The following is a 19,455-nucleotide window of genomic DNA, read 5'->3' as shown; positions in this document are numbered from 1 at the left end:
GTGTCGTCATGTGTGCTGTCCTGTCACTGCTGAGTGGCTTTGGAAATGTGCCGTTTGTTTGGGAGCTTTCTCAACTCTGTGCACAAAAGGTTACAGATCCACTGTAGCCATGTGGAAGGTGTGGTTGCAGGGTGATTGTGAAGAGTTATCATCAGTGTAGTGGAGCTTCCCATAGCCTCAACTTTTAAGAACCTTGTGTAGCATTCGTGCAAGTTTCTCTGTGTGTTTCTACTGTATTTTACAAACCGCAGTGTTTTGGATGTATGTCATTAAAACAGTTCCAGATGCACAGACTGTGTCGTTTTTCTGTGCTGTTGGACTAAGTGGCTGTGGACAGACAGCAGGGGAAGAAGTGATGCAGTTGTTCAGGCCACACCGCTGCTGGGGTGGCACAAGCTGGGCAGCATCCAGCTCTTCAAACCACTTCTGAGTTTTTTGGTTCTGTGTTGTGAGCCTTTATTTTTCTGTAATTTTGTTCCCGCTTCATTCTGTGTTATATCCTCATTCTGCTAAGAAATCTTCTCCTCTGCCTTTTGGTTTTTAGCCATGCTAGCAGCATGACAATCTGTTGGTCAGCCGCTCTGATTCACACTGAAATATCTCAACGCCTCTTTGATGGATCGCTTAAAGTGGATGAAATATAATAACGTTTATGATCACTTGACTTTCCATCGAGTGCCATCATCAGGTCAACATTTTAGTTTGTACTTTTTTCAAATTGTATTTGTTTTTGACCCAAATACCTTCAAAACGGATGTTGAAAATGTTACGGTGAACATCAGTACGTTGGTATTGTCATTGCGAGTCTGTCGCTGACTCCAGTTCTCTCTGAACGGCGTCCTCTCCCCAGCAGTAAAAACGGCCTAGATGTGCACATGTCTCTGTGTGTATGTAGATACAGGAGGTTGCTGGTGGTCTGTATAAAGCGTAATGAGAAAAGAGGATTTAGATTGCTGTGCTTTTGAGTGGAACCTAGCCATGAACAATAGCCAAAACAAACCCACATGCAGGTCACACACTGGAAGTTCTTCTGTCAAGGATCTGTGATCAGTTTTTCATCAAGCCAGTGTTTACATTGGTGCAACTCCAGCCTCTAATTGAGTATATGGTACAATAGTTTTCACCCTGCCTTTTCAGTCACTCAGCAGATCCCTGATGATGTTTCGCCTCATTTGAAATGCTGGATGTGAGCACTACTAAATCTTCATCCACTTTCCATCTCATAGAAAAAAAAAATAATAATGATAATCCACACCTGCAGTTTCACCTTTGGACTAAACCTCTCAAGTGATTTACTGTGAAATCTGTTTGCGAATGCCAAGAAAAAGCCTTTTAATTAGTATGCAAATGATCACAAATCATGGCTGATTTCGACGCTTCTTTTTGTAAACAGATTTAATTTAATTGATGATCGTTTCATGATTTTTCACACACACACACACACACACACACACACACTCACACACACACACACACACTACTGAGATCAGGTCAAGAACAAAATATCACTGTAATGATGAAATGATTGAATTCCAAAAAAGAGACTTTCTCATATTGCACCATAGAGGAGTCATTATTCTCAACATCACAGATGTCTTGGTCTAAGAAGGGAGAGTATTTCATCCTTTTATTTTCTACTGACAGATCTCTCTGTTGACTCACTTAAGAGGTCATCCAAAGCTTTCTGTCCATAAATCTTAAGTGATGGCCGCATCTCTCAGAAGCTCAGTAATGTCAAGACACTGAGCCCCTGTTAAAGCAAGATTAAAGGGAAAAACCAACCCCTCTCCCATTGTGTTTATTAACCAAACAAACCACATGGCTTAAGTCAGCCTTGCTCTGCTCTTAGAAACACGGCCAAATTAAGGAACTCAGATTATTAATGATTCAACAACACAGCAACCCCAGTAGATAATGGTCTCGCCCACACTTTGAAAGACTTGTAAATATTTTGTTTGCTGAGGCAAAGATGGAATTGCATTCCAGCTTCTTATCGACACTTTCTGTGGGAAAACGAACTCGAAGGGATGGATTTGGTTCTCCCAAATACTCCCCCTATCCCAGCACTATCCCAGCTAAAGGAATGTGATTCTATTTAATTAGGGACCACAAGTGGGCTCATGGGAAGCCCCCCATTTTTAATTACTGATCCCCATGGCTCCCTGGGCTGTCTCCAGCTGGTTGGAGGTCAATGCTGCAAGGCTCAAGTCATAGTGCCATGCTGCCAGAGGTTACCAGGGCCAGCTGGTTCTCAGACTGGGTGTGTGTGTGCGTGTGTGTGCCAAGTCCAGTATTCTCCTTCCCCTGTCGAGACTCTTTCAGTGGATGGCATGCTACAGGCCTGCTCTAAACATGTTTCAAAATATTTGTAAACCTAAATGGCTTCAAATGTTTGAACAAGCAGACATGAAAGGTTGACTACCAAATCAGCCGAGGAGCCCAAAAGCTGTGTGAGCCCCTGCAAGATGAGTTAAATGAGCGATTCCACATGAATTTCCAAATATGTTCAAATGTACTTTTCTAATATGGTCCAGCTCTTGTGTGTTTATGCCACCGCCCAAGTAAACACCAGAAACTATTTGGCCATGTCACAGATTAGAAGTCATTACTCGGATTCAAATGCTAACTTTGATCTAATTGGAGAGAAAGGCTTTGGTTTAGTGCGGTCTCTAATCCAACAGTTATATTTTACAAGAACAGATATAACCACAAACACATATGGCAAGGAACTGCCCATTGTGTAACAAAACCCGCAGGGCTTTCAGTTAATGTCTCATGTCTCTGACCCATGGACTCCACTAGTTAAGTATAATGATGTTGAAGTGGGAAAATAAAAACAAATTGACCGTTTCACAATATTAAGTACAGTCAGGAGCAGATTCTACCTATTTCTACCACTACCACAGCTGCTTAAAGGTTAAAGCAGAAGGACACAGAGCAGAGCCTCTGGATATGTTGATAAAATGTAAGTGGAGTACACATTAATTACTGTCTTCTTCTCTGCCTTTGGTCGAGGAACATAAACCCCAGCTCCCTCCAAATGGGAGCCGAGGCATGATCGTATCAGTTCAGCCTGTGATCAGTACGGTTTTCAGTTTGTCAAACCCAGTTTTTGAGACTGTTTATGGCTCTTTCTCAGCAAAAGTCATTCACAGCATTAGCAAGACTGGCAAGTCACAGGCCGTAAAAACCAAATCAATGAGCTGAAAGACTGTAAAACGGTCCCAGAGGTGAGGAGAAACTGCAAAGTAGGGTGATAATTTTTTGTTGGTTTGTCTAGGGATGCCAGTTTTAATTCATTTTGGTTTCAATAGTTCAACGCCCATTAATTGTTGAGAGACTTGTTAATTTTGAGCTAGATATCCCACTGGGCTGGATCTCCCAGTCGGCACTGATGAAGTGACGGATAGTTTTAATGCAGCTTTTGTTTGTGAGAGCTGTTCAGCAGCTGGTGCTCAGAGCTAGCTTGTCTGCCCCGGCTGACTTGACTTGTGGCATATTGTACTTGGGGCTTGAGGTACAGAATAAGCTTACTGAATCTCTCTCCATCTACCACACTGCATATCATTCTCAATCTTTTGCCACATCTGCTGGATGATGGCCTCAGGTGCGCATCACACTCTTCCCCTGACCAGCAGTGACGTGATCTTTGGCAGCGAGCCATCCTCGTAAATGGAAGCTGGGAGCTTGTTCTCAATGTGGTGAAGCATGTGCTCAACTTCTTTCTGGGGGAAATGTTGCCACACTGAGCTTCATTTAATGCTTCTCAGTTTTTACCTCATAGGCTTTTTGCGCTGCACTTAGCCCCAGGCTACCGGAGCTGTTAGCCCCGGGCTAACAGAGCTGTGAGCCCCGGGCAAAGGGAGCCGTTAGTGGAGTGTGTGCATGAGTGTGTGCATTTATGCAAATTAATCTATAAACTGGCGTGCAGAACTGGTCAGAAATATTCTCTGTGGTTAACCGATTCACACTTAACTGTTATAATGCTGAGTCACTATAAGAGGCCTCTTTCATATAAATGTTGTCATTTGATCTATTGCTAATAGAAACATATATCATATTAGATATGGTCAGTAAAATCCTTACCAGAACAACTAATGGTCAAACTTCTCTAAGATGCCTTTCAAATTTGTGCGATTTGTTTATCATCCTTTCAGATATGACTTGATGCGTTTGAGGCCAATTGAGCACAACTTAGCATGAGTGACACCCGTAGCAGTAGGTTGGTGGGAACAGATGATCAGAGGTCAAAGGTCTCAGTGTTCAAACATATTGACGATGCAGCTATTTGACCTGACAATCCACCCATCAGTCACCTCCTCACTGTGCGAACAAGCGCCATGTCAAAGGCTTTTAATGACATGGTGACGCTTAATGAACCTGCTTAAAAAGTTCACATGTACTCACAATAGAAGTTTGATTGATAGCAATGTAATGAGGTTTAAGTTGTTAAAAGTAGTGATGTAGACACTTCTGGAAAAATGTTTCATTTTCACATCAAGCAACAAATTTCTGAAAGTATTCACGTTTATCCTCCTGGAGTGTGTACTCTTTGTATTGGTGAATAGAATTCAAGCTGAAATAAGCCCTGCAAGTTTCTGCATTGCAGACAAAAACACCATCTTCCCACAGGCTTACAGGAAAAACAAAGGAGCTAAAAGAGAAGTGAGCAAAAGGATAAAGGTGAAAAGCTGACTAGATCCTATGTTTCTGTAGAATTTCCTCCCTACACACATTTTCTCACAGACACACACATACACACACACCGGACAACCTGTTCCAAAAGAACCATTGACCTTCTTCATGAAAGCCTCCAATAACAAAACGAGACATCAATAAGCTGAAAAATGATACTTTGCAAGCGGAAATCACCTCGGCGCATGGAATAGCCCCGGAATGGCTGTTTAGAGCACAATTGCCATAATACTGTAAAGGAGGGGATGTGCTTCTGTATTGTGTTGGCCAACAAAAGCTGACTGTAAACTCACAGCCACACCACCCTATGGATTTAGCAGTTCAAGCTATTGTCCTGGTCCCGAAAAGCAGTGCTTTGTGGCTGAAGGCCAATGTGTGTGTCAGGTAACAGGTGGTGAAGATCAGTGGAGATAACAGAGAAAAGAGAGACAGAAAGAGAGCGCTAGAGAATGAAAGACGGAGGGAAAGAGAGAGTGAGGAGGAGACAGAGGAGTAAACCTGTTTCTTTTTTTTCGTCCTTGTTTGAAAAAATTATTTTGATTGCTCTTCAACTTGGGCGGAGCAGGCTTTAATCTTTTCCACTAGTTCACAAAAGGGCTGTCACAATGGTATGATACCTCCATACACTGAGCCGCAATGAAGCATTCAAGAGCTCGGAAACAATCCCCAAAAACAACAGCACACCATGGGCTGTACACACTACCACAGCAAACCTCTGTTCCTCCAGCTCAGCTTCTTCTAAATAAATGGGTTAACCTTACTACATATACAGATTCTAGCTTTGAATGCCAACTTTAATGTTTAATTTGTCCTGCTCTTCTACATTAAAGCTGCATTAATCTTCATATTTATAATGGATCAAATAGCTTGGTGTAATGAGAAAGGTGTCAAATCTGAGGTCATGCTCAGCTCTGTGGTGCTTTATAGCCACGTTTAACTTTATATTGGTTTTCGGCCCACAAACTCAGCTGTCGTCAACTTTGTTTCCAGACGCAGCTGGTTTTGATAAGCACGTTGTACACAACCTGGCCAGCACCAAACGTCACACAGACAAAGGGAGCAACTAGCTGGTGAAGAGGATGGGGGAAATTTAACCTCTAAAAAGCTAGACGTTATCAAAGCAGAGTAAATACTGGACTTGCATTCATCTGGTGGCCAGAAATGTGAACAAATGCTAATATTGCTTCTCATCTTCTGGATGTGCAAATATGTTACTGTTTGCTAACGCATTAACTTAATGAAGTGGTGACATTGTATTTTCAGCTCTGTCTGCTGCCCAACAGTTTAATAACATTCAAATATTTTTCTTACATAATGAAATCCATAGTGTTCAGGACATTGTTGGTGAGAGGTAGCTGAAATTATGTTGCAGCTGCAGTGAAGCTGGCTAATCATCCAGTGTGTTGCTTGTAACTCTGTCTCACGTTGTATATAAAAATCCATCTAGCTGAATGAAACTGCCCTCAACCATCCAGGTGATGTCTTTGATAGTTTGTTACTGTCTAAAGTAATAAAATTGTGCACTAAAGTAGTACCATATCCTAATAGATTTTATGATATGAAAACATTTTCACAGTAAATCATGTTTTATTTCACTTCGAGTAAAGAAAGACATAATTAGCGCCGTCAGTCAGAAAGGTTGTGAGCTGCTACACAGAACAATGAGACCAAAGCATCACATAGACAACCGTGGTACATGTACCAGTCCAACAACACTCCACCATCAGCCTCTACGGACCTTTTACCAAACCAGCCGGCCCAAAACAGATCTTTCATCCAGGGACAGAAGAAAGCCAGCTCTGGTCCAGAGTGGTCAGGTGTGGTTTAGACTGGACTGGAAAGAAGAAGGTGCAGGTAACATAAATGGTCCTGTCGGCATCTGGATAATGATGTGCAGAACATTCACGGACCTGCCCGTTCAGATCACACCCTATCATTCAGCCCTGAGTGGTTGGTCAGCATCCAAGAGGGTACGTCCAGCGGGATGCCCTGGAGGAAATGAGGTCATCGGAACAGATTGTGTGGAGTAAATGAAGTAAACCATGCCGATCCAAGTCTTTCGCCTCTGCATTTGACCTGTTATTACTGTCAACTAGAACTCAATTTTTACTGTTAGAGATGACTTCATTGATATACCTCCTGGTTGTCTTTGAACGCCTACGCCACCACGGACGCACCCTGCCAGAGGTCTCATGCTCAAACAAAGCTCCTACACATATGTCCAGTTTAAGACGCTCTAAGGTCCGGTGAGCATGCTCCCATCATCCTCAGTCCTGTTCAGCTTCCAAACAACAAGCTCAGTGAAGACGGATGACTGGGAGGAAAGAAGAACAAGTGAGGTTTATATGCTCTTTGTTGTTTTTATTACTCAGTATACAGCGGAGAGCATCAGGGAAGAGAAAAAGAAAAATAAGGAAAAAAGCTCACGAGCCAAGGTCCAACATTTCACATCACCCAAAAACAGTTTGCACCTTAGCCTGTTGATCCTCCAGCACACCCCAAAGTGAGGGAATTTGGAGGAAGGGTAAAAAGAGCTTGTGTCTTCATGCCAAGCATTACGTCTTGCCTTAGTCACCAACCCCTGAGCCTTCAGTCTTGGCTCAAAGGGGGACAGCCACTTCAACAGATGACGTTTTTTTTTTTTTTTTTCAGCACAACCACAGAAACTGCAAGGAAAAAACAATCAAATGGCATGAGGATGTCAGATTTCCGATCAAAAACTTCTGAGAAAACCCTCGTACTCAAGGATTTCCTGTTTCATCATTTATTTGTGTGTTTGTTTTCCAAGTCGCCATCAGCGGTATTGTTTCACTATCATCGCGCTTTGATGTTTTTGCCAGTTTTTTCAACATGCATTATGATCTGGAGATGAGTAATGAATTACAACAGAGACGGAAATGTTTTCTTTAATTAGAACTGGCAGTGAAAGCGTGTGGTTTGAGCTGTCCCACTGAAAGGATGTGATGCATGCACTTATTTAAGGGACAGTTCACCCCAAAGTCCAAAACACATTTTGTCCCATTACCTGTAGTGCTATTTATCCTTCTAGATTGTTTTGCTGTGAGTTACCGAGTTCTGGAGATATCGGCTGTAGAGGTTGCTTAAGATAATCCACAGTGCCCCACCACCACCACCATTAAAAGTATTATTTATTTGCATTGGCTCTTTGCCTTTAGTTCTTATGTTGTCAAGTTGATGAGGGCCATTCAGTGCTTGACAAAAAAATAACAATAGAATAGAAAACAGTAAAAAAAAAAGAAAAAAGTCTTCAGTGGGATTGGCAGTACTAGAGATCTATTCACATTGCAGGCCCTAATTTAATCGAAAATATCAGTTTTAAAGAATACACAATCGATTAAAAAGTCTAAAAATGACAGACATAGACACAGTGCAGCTACACTGTGTTGGTTGCTGATACAATTCTTGAGTAGAGTGTGGTTGAGAAAGTCAAGCAAGCTTTTCATCACATATGTTTTGCAGAGTCCCTCATTGGCTTTGTAGAAGTAACAAAGCCAAATTGCTCTTGACATAGATAGGGCCCACTCTGGAGTGCGTTCAAAACATGCTATATCCAACAAATATGTTTGCCTGCAGTCTGTGAGCGAGTTAGTGGTATGGGAACAATTGCTCTGAGAAAAGCCCAGGAATATGTTTACTGTCATGCGAGGCGAGCTGCATTGAGACAACAAAATACCCTAAATTATTGTAACCCCAGCATGTAAAGGTTTTAGTTTTTTGGAGCAAATGGCAAACAAAAGTAATACGACAATAGCAGGTCACATGTGCAGTTAGAGTGCTGTAGCTGCAAGCGAGGATGACTGTTTAGACACAGTGTGACTGCTTCAAGTGAAACATATATAGTTTCTTAAAAGGGTTCTGTGTTTGTAGGAAGTGTGTGAAAGAGTATACTTTAGCTCCTTTATATGCACAGGCACAAAGAAAAGCCGTCGCTTCGACAAAATATGTCATGAAACGGAAGGTCCCACCCATGTTTTACCTGAGTCCCATTGAAAGAAAGTGTGCAGAGCAGGATATCATTACTATTAAAGAGGAAACAAGGCTTAACCAGTGCCAACAACCTGCTATTAGAAATGTGAATACCTTATTGTGTTGGTGGTCTAAGGCTGAATCTTAAAATAACAGGGTTTTACATGGTTCTCGCTCCCCTAGGCTGTGAGCTCTAGCCACAGTTGCCTTTCAAAGATTTTCGCTTTCCTTGTAATCGACGCGCTTATTCACATGCTTCCTCGCAGAAACCTAAAAAAAAGATATAAAAAAAGAGGGTTGGCACTCTCTTACTCCTCCATTAGTATTCTGAGAGAACAGGGCCGCGGCAGAATTAATAGCCTTTGACACGTTCAACTTCCTTTCCAGAATCCAGTTTGATTGGTGGGGAGCTTTCGTGTGGGTGATGATAAGAATGCCGGAAGGCAGGCTGACATTGCAAGTCCCCAGACAACTGATTTCATTAGTAATGTCTGGTGAGATAGGTCTTAACCTGAGTCCTCTCCTCTTAAAGTCCCCATCTTTTTCTCTCTGGGGCAGAAGAGTACGAATTCCAACACATTTATCACCTAGAAGTAAAAGCCAAGAAAATAAATTGGGAGGAATGGGGGTTTTGGTAAAGGGGGCCAAGCTTGATGAATCGAGCACTTTTCTGTTCTCCATGCATCAGGTTGGTTATTTCTCCAGGCCGTCTGAACCATGAATATGATCTTGTCCCTGCGGATGTTGTATGTGACTTGCAGTATTTCATCACAGTCTGGTCTGCGAATTGATCGAGGCTGATCAGCGGTGATGTATGGGAAAGATAAGCAGGCAAGATGAGTTGTTTGACTCCCATCTACTGATAAATAACAGCTGTAGGGAAAAACAAATACCGTACATCTGTGAAGGAGTTGTTTCAAGCATTTCTACTTGTGGGAAATCTTTTGACTGTGGACGCAGAACAACTTACAGGTTTTTGAGTATTTTCTTGGCTGATTCCACATTTTTACACACAATATATTCAGGTTTGACTACTTTTAGGGCAACCAAAGGAACTACACAGCTGTTATCAATGAGTGTAATGATGCTTTTGAATGCTGTAATTATTTTTGAACATTATTTGTCAAATAGTTGCGTCACTAATGGAATCTTACAAAATGTGAACCCCAGTGGTATTTTTTCTTGTACTTATAATTTGACTGCTATGTGACTTTTTACTGACCCTGAGAGGCCAAAAAAACAAGTAACAGCATAATTTTATCTGATTTTTTTTAGTGTGAGATTAGGTTGGTAATCATGATAGCTTAAAGAAAACTATGAATTTAAACATTTTAATTTCAGTCAGCACTGAGATCGTTCAGCAAAAACAACCTTCTGATGTCTGATCAGACTTTTTCTGAGGTGGGCGATGCTTTGACGAGCTTGGTCTCATGATCTCAGTATTTCCAAAGTTTGGGCCGAATTGTTGAAAGTGCACTGATTCAATTGCGATGCATTTCATTTTGCTGACATTTCAAAACATTAGCTTGTGCAGCATTTTAGTGTAAACACAACTTTTGTCTGCTTTGGTGGCCTTTCTGCTCGCAGACCTTTGCAGCTCCCGGCCTGCTTCACTGTCTGCAAACCTTACACCTGCTGTTCTGCTCGCCCTCACAGGCAAACCTCACTAATTCAAATGACCTCATGAAGTTTCTCTCCTCTCCTCCAGACTTCTCACACCCTTCTCTCCCCTCTCTGCCAGTCAGCCGTTTATAAACACTCCTTCTGCTCAGCCGTCGAACGCAGCCCGAGCCAAATCACGGCACATATAAACAGGAAAGCCAGTGAATAGACCTGACCTCCCTCCGTTTTACATGCCAGCCACCATGCAGCCTGTCAGTCAAGAGCTGCTGGCCCGTAAAGAGCCCTTCGCATGCGTGTGATGTTTATAGTGTTATATTCCTGTGTTTGATCCTCACATGTCCTGGCTTTTTTTTTTTTTTTTTTTTTCTTTCCTTCAGAGAGTTTTCTCCCACTGCATTTGTGAGGCGAGGAGCGTGTGAGAATGACTGTGGGAGAGCGTAATCGTTCCTGACGGAGGAATATCTGTCACAAGGGAGTAACGGCTCTGTGGTCAGATTCACAGTGAGAGGAAAGTTCTCTGTAGATGGAAGGATTTGCTGGGGAGTTTGTAGTTTCCACCGAAAGATGCTGACTTTGAGGGTACACATGTGGCACAGTTTGATTCATCCTTTAATTCCAGCCATTATTTTCACTGCCAGACACCGTGGCCAAACAAAGATTGGTAATTTTGATCAGAATTTCCATACTTCCACTGAAGGCGCGACAAACACGGACCACATCCACGATGCGTTATTTAAAATGCAAAACAGCATTTGCAGAATTTCCAATCACTCTCATAACATAATGATTTTGAAATGTGTGGCTGCCCTCATGTAAAGGGCGGCTCCTCTTAATGGTGCACATAAATCTGAGGTAATGTTCACCATGAAGGCTGGACGCAGACAGATCTTCGTCACATCCACAAAATACAATCGTCTGACAGCTTGTTTGCTTATTTTTGATTTTCATAGGATTTGTCATATTTCTGTGGTGGCAAGGAAATGGATTATTATTATTCAGGCCAAATATTTAATGTTCCTATTATTTGAGCAAGCGCATAAACAAATGCGTCATCAGCAATTCATTGCGCATACAATAACACAGAGGCTGTTTCCCACAGTGGGGCCAGGCCTGGCAGCCGGGCTAGCCTCCGCTCGGAGCTGCTGGGAGGAAGCCAGCTCAGGGTTCAGACCACCACAGCACTGACACACACGCACACACACACAGGCCACCACTGCAGAGTTATATTCTGTACTACGCAATGCATCTGTGGTCACCGAAGACACAGATGCCACCACTGCTTTGCATCATGGGTACAGGGTATTTGTTATGACAGTCTTTGATAGCTGAAAAATAAATCTGTTTTTCAAGTTGTAACTAAGTGCCTTTAAAAGGTTCTTAATAACTGTTACTAATAAGCAACATTTGTAAATGTGATAATGATGGTTTAGATAAAGTAGTAGTAGCTCAAACAGTGTGATGATGGTAATAATGGTGCTTTTTAGCTGCGCTGGCATGGCGTGGCTTTAGGGATAGCAATCTCAGCAAGTTGGTCGGTCGCTCCACCATTCTGATCCAGAATTGAACTGATCAATATGCCACGTTTACATCAGTCACTTTGTATTATGGGAAACCTGTTCCCACTTGTGCTGTAAGTCGTTGCCACTGGTTGAAACTAGTTGCATCATTCTGTGTTTGAGCTTCTCAATGACAGACCAAAAGGTCGTGACCAAATTGCTCGGTCTTGGTCATCACTGCAACTCCAGGGAGTCATACAGAGGAGGGTGATGTCACTATATGGGGCCTCCGACACATTCCTGGATCCGACCAAAACCTCCAGCAAAGTCAAATGACATACGACTGCGCTCTCAATGCACGCAAATGTGGCCGGCTACATTTACACACTCAGCATAAACCTGTTACCCATAGGACTCAGGCTGCATTGACATGGTAACACACATCTGTTTTTAAGCATTTTGTGGCACAAATGTGGTCTCTTAATAACATCCTAAATTGGGGGAAAAAATCATTTTCATGTTGTTTCCCATTTATTTTCTCAGCAAGGAGAAGCTCACGATCATGCCCTTTCTTTTTGTCAGATAAATACTATAAAAATCTGTAAACCTGGGTGCACATCTGATCTGAGTGAGCAAAAAAATCCATGAAATCTGATGTTCCACCATTTAGACAGCCTAATTTCTAGAATTACAGAGGTAAAAATCTGAAAGTTGAGACCTGTGTAAATAAACCCTGTTAAGACAACAAATAAAACATCAGATGCATGTCACTGAAATGGAAGGGAAAAAGAGATTTGAGTCAGCAGAGCAGCCATAACGGAGCCGTTGTATCCTGTGTCATCTAGATTAACAGCTACGCTGTAGTGTGGATGTAGCCTCTGGGACCGGGGGAAGTGTGTTGTGAAGTTATTGTAGTATCTCAATTCATTTCATGGGAGCCTTTCCAGAGTGCAGGGGCTGCAGCGAGACCCCGTTGATCACTTCTTCATTCTAATGTTCTGACATGCTGGGCCCCTATAGAAGAAAATCTGTAATCTGAGCAAAGCACATGGACCGCAGGGAATACTGAGCAATGCCACAGCGCTGGTCATCTGCTACAGAATCTAAATCAAAAGTGTGAATGGGACACGTCAAGAGAGACCGCCATCAACCGGCAGTAAAGCAGTGTGGCAGTAATTTAAGATGTTCTTATAACCTGATGCCAACAAAGGTGGGACACTGTGTAACACGTAGATAAAAACAGAATTCAATCATTTGCAAACAAACTGTGTTTACTGACAACAGCTTTACGAAGTGTCCCTGAGCCCATGTATTCATCTCCTTTATCCAACCGTGTTCACAAAGAGGTGGACCTCGCTCCGTCCTCGCTTGTGCACGACTGAGCCTTTCCAGGATGCCCCTTTCATACCCAATCATGATACTATCACCTGTTACCAGTGAACCTGTTTACCTGTGGAATGTTCCAAACAGGTGTTTTTGGAGCATTCCACATCTTTCCCAGTCTTTAGTTGCTCCTGTCCCAACGTGTTTGAAATGTGTAGCTGTATGAAGTTCAGAAGTATATTTGCGTATATTTACAAAAATGAGTTGATGAGGTAAATCATTAAATATATTGTCTTTGTGCTGTGTTCATCTGAGTAAATGTCAAGAAGGATTAGCAAATGGTCACATTCTGTGTTGCACGGTGTCCCACCTGTTTTTGGAATAAGGGCTGGAGTAGCTTGTTAACATGATCCAAGCAAAGGTGTGGTTGAGTCATCATTTCAGCAGCCCTTTAATCCTACAAAGACAAGACAGAGGGCATCAAAAAAACTCTTTATGTCTGTAATATGAGCGCGCACGAACAGCATTCATGTGGTTTTTTCTGTGTGTGTGCGGTGGCTGGGGTAAAATACTCATGTTCTGATTTGATCTGAGATATTTCCTTTAGCTGGGTTGCTATTTACAGAACTACTGTAATGACTCAGAGTGCAAACGCCAGCAAACATGCTGATACCCATCGGCAGAGCCTGGCACGCGGCCAAGTCTGAGCGTTTGACAGGGTTCACAGACATGCAGCATGACCTCCAAGTAACATAACAGTATTATTCTCTGGATTACAAGCAATAAGGAGGAGGAACACAAAGAGGATTTGTATGATTTTAGTACCTTTTGTAGTGTGCAGTGTGAATTATGCGTATGTGCTCGGCCATGAGTACACGAGGCTGGGGCAGGTCGTACAGTGACAGTTGTGCAGTTAGATCTACTGGCTTATTTTTACACAATAGTTCAACATTTTGGGAAACTCTTGACGAGTTGATGAACACACTCTCATGTCTGTATGGTAAATATTGAAGCTGCAGCTAGTTAGCTAGCTTAGCCCTGTCCAAAGGTAACAGAATCCCCTTAGCAGCAACTCCAAAACTCCTTTTAACGCATTATATCTTGTTTGTTTAATCCATGAAACCCCGAAGTGTAAACAGAACAGTTTGCTGGTTTTATGGAGGTTCATGGGGGACCTTTAAGGGTGCTGGTAGGCATATTATTATTATTTTACATTATTTTTTTAGGCGAGCTGTTTCCTTGTTTCTTGTCTAAATGCTAAGATAAGCTAACTTGGTGCGAGCTGTAGCCTAATAATTACTATACATACATCGGATTATCAGTCTTCTCATCTAACTCTCAGCAAGAAAGTGAATAAGTGTATTTCCTAAAACGTCAAAACTATTCCTTTAATGCTCGCTCAACCCACAAATAATTTATTTGGCTCTTCTTGAAGCGACAGTGAGCGACCACAGCACTTTACTTTGCACAGAAGGAGTTTTTAGATCAATTCTTCCAAACCCACTCCTTAAAAATAGCATCCAACTGTACTCACGCAGTGACACACACATTGTAGACACATGCGCGCGCACACACACACACACACACACACACACACACACACACACACCTTACTATGCACTCATCAATCATCCTTTTTCCACAGGAGTGTCCTCCAGGATTGAGTCTCAATGTCTGTTATGAAATCTGGACCATGTGTTGTAAACCAATATTAGTTTACAGTCCCTGGGCCTTTCAGCCTAGTTTGGTCCTGTGCCTAAGTACTTCTCAAAATCAAATCCATTTATAATGCAGTGGTGCATGAACATTTGCTTTCCCTTAAAGGCCCAAGCTGGATTCGAAACGGCATCATTAAAATCACCCTGCCGGCTTTGTTACCGCATGCGTCATTGTGCTGAAGACATTCTTTGACTGACTGACTGACCCAGACTTTGAGTTCTACATGTATTTTGGAGCTGTTTACAAACACAGGAATAAAACACACTTTTCTTTTAAGTTACCACTGGAAGCCGAAAGTTGCAGAGGGCTCATTTTCCACCATGAAATAATCCATCATAAAATGTTTGCACATTTCTAAGACTCAAAATAAAACCCATACTGGAAATTTAATGCAAGAAATATTTATATGAAGATGCAATGTCATTTTCTCACCACTCCCTTCATCTTTTTGATTTTTCTCAACCGCAGCAGAGGGACCAGTGGTTCCTTCCCTCAAACCAAAATCCAGATATTGTGACACTGATGAGGGAGAAGGTGTGGGAGACATGAGGGCCTCCGCTGGGTGTGAAGTTGTGGTCAACTGGGCTGAGAGAAGGGAGAATTTTCCCTCAAATTTGCATTATTTAGCTGGATGTCTGCATCATTAACACATGCTCCAGCAGCTGTATGACAGGTTTTTTTTAGGTAGGGATGGAGGGTTAGATGAGTGAGAGACCACTACATCCCCCATCGTACCGGGTGATTATATGATTCTGTTCTGTAGCAGTGAACAGAAGTGAAAGAAAAAAGGTGGAATAGAAAACTCAGGCACAAATAGAGCATTTGAAATCGAACAGATGCATCAGTATAATCATTACTTTGAATGCCTGCCAGTGTCTTTAACACGTGTACATGTGCAGGGCCTGTAATCATGAGGAAGGGTGTCGTCATGTTTTTGCATTCAGGTATGCAAGCGTATGCATATGTACGTGCTGTGTGTTTCTACCCCACTTCGAGGCCATGTTCGTATCGACCCCGTGGCGTTTCCTGCACAGACCCCTCCCTGACGCCGCACCCAGGAGAGAAGACAAGAGAGCAAAGGAGGGTCCCTGCCTGACAGCACCAGGGAATGACTCCCTCCAAATGCTATGCAGGGTGACATCTGCAAACCATAACAACCCCCTAAAACCCCCTGAAAATGTGATACAAAGAACAGGGCCATGGCCTTTTTCTGCTCACATAATGAGGCCACGGGATAAGCATCTTCACAGAGAGGAGGAGGAGAAGAGAGGAAGAGAAATAAGAGAGGCTCCTTGAGGTTCAGTTTTGTTTTACGCAGATGAATTAATAAGATGTCACTTTTTTGCTAAACATTTATATTCCAACTCAGTGCATGTAATTACAATTCGTGACATACACCATAAGCATCACCGCGTTGAGCGATTCAGTATGTCGGTGCTGAATTATCCCAATTGTCACCTTTAACCGGGATGTTATTTATCAAAATTATTTCAAACTGTTGCTCTTTTGCACTCTTGTTGAGCTCCACTCAGCTTGGAGGTCATTCACCCTGCTCCATGATCCCCCACCTCTTTCCTCAGCAATTGTTCCTTTTGTGTGGATGTGTCGAGTCATGGCAGATTTGGGGCCGGGGCAGTCTTTAAGTAGTGGCTGGCTCCTTCAAGGATCAACTCCATCAGACGCCAAAACAGCCCGAGGACTTACTGGTTCACAGCCACAACATTTGAACATGGAGACCAGTTAAACTCCGTTGTCTGTTTACTGTAAAATAGCTGATAAAATCCAGTGGGCCTGGTTTCATCTGACATAAAATCTGAATACATGAATCTAGTCTTATTTGTTTTGAGAAATTTTAGAGGTGTGACGAATATTCAGAGCTGCTGGGACACTTGGTATCAGCTTGCACAAAGTGTCTGAGAGAAAGTCCATAGGAGATCTAGAATATCTGATATTAAAGGGGGAAAAAAGAGTGCAGATCTCAATCTGTGCAAACTAACCCTGCATATCAAGGCTTATAAAAGCACTTGGGCTGTCATCCGCTGTCAGAGACAAAGTGTGACATTCAATCAGACTGAACTTGGATAAAGTTTGCTCGTCTGACCCAGAGAGGGAGTCGACCAGATGTCCTTATCTCCGTTAAGTCAGTTGAGGATCGGTGTCAGAAATGCCAGCACGCTCCACCAAAGCCCCCTGGCCATTCCCGATGCAACCCTACCTCGATGGCCGACTTACAGACAGCTGAGGAGAAGCTCTGCTGCTCACAATTCACCTTGGCTTCCTCTCTCATTTCCTCCGCTGTTGCCGTTTTTGTTGAACACATGTGATTGCGGTGGACTTTTCCCCTTTTCCTTCTCTGGCAAACAGGGAATGCCCTGTGGATTCATAGGCATTGAACCCTAATTGGGCTAATGGCGGTGGTGTATCTAAATTACCTCCCTCCATCCATGAGGGTTGCTGTGTTTATGTCTGCTGCCTTGGGTAAGCCCCCACCCCGTCCTGTCATTTATCGGGGCACTTGTTTGTTGTAGAATGCAGCTCCACAGCAGATCTTTATCAGCATGGCCAACTGACCTGTCTGGACCATGCAGACAGTAAAACAGAGCCTGTATTTTGTTTTCCCTGAAAAGTTTTGAAAGGTTTTAAATTGCCAGTACGATTAAAAATATGCAACCATTTAACATTATTTGGACAATGAATGTCAAATGTGATTGAAAGACACAGCCTGGAACATCTTAAGTTTAAAAATTTATAACCATATAATGAAGAAATTGCCGCTCTGGAGACTTAAAGGAATAGTTAGGGATTGTGGGAAAATGTGCTAATTTCTTTGTGAGTGAAATAAGAAGCTTGATATTCATTTATTGTCTCTGCATTTGTACAAAGCTGAAACCAACAGGTGATTAGCTTAGCTTAGCTTATCATAAAGACAGGAAGCAGAGTGAAACTTCAAGCCTGATTCACTCCAAAGTTAGAAAGTTCATATTCCCGCTTTTGGTTCAGACATTGACCTTTGGAGGAATTGTAAAAACTTTGCTGATCCCTAAACTTTTCGTCTAGCACTAGCATGAGGTCAGGTGTTTAATTTGCCCAGTACTTTTGCCATAGCTTAATACCTGAAAACTGATGACATTTCCCATCAGCCTTAGCTATGTGTGTTGTGCTTAGTATTAATTAGCACACCTTAGCATGCTAACACACCAAACTAAGACGATGAATACAGTAAACATTAAACCTGCCAATCACTAGCATGTTAGCATTGTCATTGTGAGCATGTTGGCACTTAGATCATGGTGTTATTATTACCAACAGTGGCTGAAACTATGACACAAAGAGCCCAAAAACTGCAATATTCCTTTAAAATGAACTTACATGGTTCTTTGTCTTGAGGCAAATTTATTAAAGTTTTTAACACCTGGCAAGAAAGGCTGCAGTTTATGTGATGTATTATTTCGTTGATGCAGAGCTGCTTTTCCCAAGTGTGATTAGATCATATTTGTTAAACAGAAAGCCAAATGACAAAGACGGACTAAATGCCAAGATCTTGTTGAAAAACAGGCCATTCAGGCTGTCATGGTACAGTATTTATCTACTCTGACATCCACCTTACATTTTATGACATGTTATTGTTCTCTTCCACAGTAAATTAAGCAGAAAAATAAGTGAAAGGGCTAAAATGTGTCTACCAGACTCCTAGTTCCCATCCAACAGAAGTCATGTTTATGAACCAGCACTCTGAACACTAACCCAAATAACACTTCCGACCCCAATGGGAATGAAAACAAATCCAGGAGAAGGCATCACAGCTCGGTTCCTCGTCGGCCATCACGCCGTTTCCTTCCACCGCCACTCGTTCTCCCTCATAACTTCGCTGTTGCAGTAGCTTACTCCTGGAATAGTTGCACTGACAGACGGGATGTGTAGGCCCGCATCAGCAGACCCTCGTTAGGCTGCAGAGTGCCTGCCGGTGACCTGAGGTGACCCCTGGCCAGCCCTCCTCCCCACAGGATCCATGTGAACACGCTCTGCCTCTATGAACGCCGCTGTTGACACCAAGAGTGTTGAGGGAGATCCTTCAGAATAGAGCATGTTCAAACAAACCAAGAAGAAGAGAAAAGGGCCTCTTGTTTAATTTTTCTCTCCTTTTTTCACCAAAACAGTTCTTCTTCTCTCATGGCTACTTTTTCCTGCCCGTGTCCCGTCTGTCTTTCCTAAACAGTATTCATTCATAAGATTCATTGAACGCCACGTGGATAATGCATGAGATTTTGCTGGCAGCGGAGATTTCAACAGATGATTCAGCATGTCATCAAAACCTGATAAAGAGGAGAGGATACAAGATGAGATGAAAGGAGATAAGACAGCAGGAGGCAAGATGAGGATGGGAGAGAGGATGAGAGAACAGGGGTGATGAAAAGAGACAAGGCAAGACTTAAGACCAGGACACATGAGATGAGAGGAGACAAGAGGAAGGGGAATGAGCCCAGAGAAAAGGAGAAGTGATGAGAGGAAGAGATATGAGAGGAGACAAGAGGAGAGGAGATGAGACAAAAGGAGGCAAGAGAAGAAATGAGAGGATAGGAGAGATGAGGAGTGATGAGAGGAGATTGGACAG

The sequence above is a fragment of the Chaetodon auriga genome, chromosome 20, assembly GCF_051107435.1.
Source record: "Chaetodon auriga isolate fChaAug3 chromosome 20, fChaAug3.hap1, whole genome shotgun sequence".
NCBI classification, from domain to species: Eukaryota; Metazoa; Chordata; class Actinopteri; order Chaetodontiformes; family Chaetodontidae; genus Chaetodon; species Chaetodon auriga.
Note: the sequence above shows the minus strand (reverse complement) of the source record.